Here is a 2,468-nt window from a genome sequence, read left to right on the forward strand (position 1 = left end):
CGGCAGGACCATTCAGACAAAAAAAAAAAAGGGGGGGGGGGGGGGCGGAATCTATATTTTACCCTAGCTGAGAACTGGAGTACAGCTGAAGAAGGAAGCAGTTCATGCTTGGCAGTGGACATATCCTTAAGCAGCAAATGCCTCTGCTCTGAATTTGCTGTTGCTTTAGAGCCTGAATTTTAAACACGTCTGACTCCACATAAGTGCAAAGCAGCTCTACCGGTGTTGCACATTTACCTTGCTATCCTAAATCCAGCACCATATTAAAGGAAAAAAAAGAGGAGACAAAATAGGGTTCTATCCTACTTCAGTACCTTTCAATTATCAGATTAGCCCTTTAGTGAGTAATCAGGTAAATGCCTGGAACTAAAACAGTAAATACAAGGCCAGAAACTAAAGCAACCCCAAGGCTACTTGAAATAGCTGTGACCTCTGAGCAGGAGTTGCCTACAAATTAACACAAAGGAGAAAAAATTTGCCCTCATGATTTCTTCACGTCACCTGGTTGCTGAATAGAAAATTCATTATCTAAGGCTTCAGCTCTCTGCTTCAGCCAATCTTAAGGCTTAATTTCACAGCCATCGTGGACCAAAGAAGGTCTTCCTTATTAGGACATCTCCACTATATATTTCATCAGATGATGAGTAGGCTATCCAACTGGAGAGAAGTAATTTATACTAAATAAAGCTACTCTATGCACTTTTAAAGTTCACTTCATTCTGAATTTCTCTTCCCCCTCCTAAACTCTAATCCAGCAATTTTAAGTGAACAAATCCTTAAAGACATCAATGAAAACATGCATTACTAGGCAGTCTTTCTTTTGAAATAGTGATCAAGTGTTTGTGATGGAGATAAATTCATTTCCAAATCTAATGCATATACTTTGAGCATAGGTTTGAGGAATGCTGAGCCTAAATACAGTTAGTCTACAAACTCGGTCTTTGAATAACGATGCAAACCCAGCAAAGCCAGTTAAACTTTTTACACTCTTTGCAGCAATGAGAATAGAAAGAAGGTCCATCACATACTTTACCAGACCCTGTGTTACAGAGTCCTCAAGTGTATCACATTAAATAGAGCTTTGGCACAGTCTGAATTTTAATTCTATTTAAATAGAATTTTAACGCAAATAGGGAAATGAATGAGTAACCTTATGTAAGCGCATTTGACTGCTACATAGAGACATGTCATACACTTCCTACTATGTGAAGAACAGAAATTCTCCACAAGAACTCAAAGTTTTTTATAATATTCCCTGGCTCACAAATACATTTTGACACTTTCCATTTCTGTAATATTTAGCATTCATCTTTGTAATATTTACTGGAGATAAAAAAATCTGTTTCTTCTTCAGCTCATCTTTTTCCACAGTAACTACATTTTAGCAATGGTTTGATGAAACTAAAGATACTGCTAAATATTTCTTATTAATCCCTATCTTTCCTTACAAAGAATCTCAATTATATTTCCATTTCTTTGTAAGTAAACAACAGCTGCCCATATTAATATTTAACATGAACAGGATATACAGGCATACAACACAGAAAACCAGATTACTTCATACTACTACACAACTGCTTTAAAACGTATTTACATATCAGCTGAATTACTTGTTTTTTTCATAAAAAGAGAAAAATCGATATCTTCTATTGGGAGGATGTCCTATGGCTTCTTGGGAACATCTATATTCTGTATATTTTACACTTGTTTTTATTACATGTGGAGAATTTACACTGCTGTACTCTCCCTTTTTCTTGTTTAAATAACTTTATATCTCAGTCATAAAAGAAGTAGCCTTTTCTTTCAAGAAGGCTGTTAAAACACTATTATTATAAAGACATTCATCATCTCTTTTCCACTAAAAAAAAATCATGTTAATGCTTGATTATGCAAGTTTAGTTTTGGAAAGTACCAGAGCAAGTAAACCTTGATAAATATATATTAAAAAAAAAAAATGGGAGAACTGTCCATTACTGAAGGGCAGATTTTATGCTGCTGTGTTGGTCTCCTGATCTTAGGTTCAGAAACTGCACTTGCAGTTGTGCTGTCTGCTCCAGAAGTACCAAACAGCATTATAATGTTTTCCCAAATTTGCTTTTTGGGAGCAATTTGGAAGGCAATTTGATAAGTTGTCCGTCACTAAATTTCCCTAAACACATATACAGACATCCCTCACACATACATACACACACGTGCATAGACACATCAACTTTACAAAAGTCTCCTTTTCTTTGAGCAAGTAGTCACAACACTGAAAATATCCTCCTATGTGTTCACTGGTTATTCTTAAATGACTTGTCACCACTCTGCCACTCAAAGGAGATGGTTATTTCATTCTTCTGAGAAGCTAACTATGTTCAAAAGCAGCTAGATGATGATGATGGTGGTGTGATATAAATTCCGATTAAAAAACGTATCTCCCATCCGTATAGCCATCCATCCTGAGAAATGTCCACTGACAAATTCCT

The sequence above is a fragment of the Mesitornis unicolor genome, unplaced genomic scaffold (genome assembly GCF_000695765.1).
Source record: "Mesitornis unicolor isolate BGI_N332 unplaced genomic scaffold, ASM69576v1 scaffold43795, whole genome shotgun sequence".
Taxonomy (NCBI): domain Eukaryota; kingdom Metazoa; phylum Chordata; class Aves; order Mesitornithiformes; family Mesitornithidae; genus Mesitornis; species Mesitornis unicolor.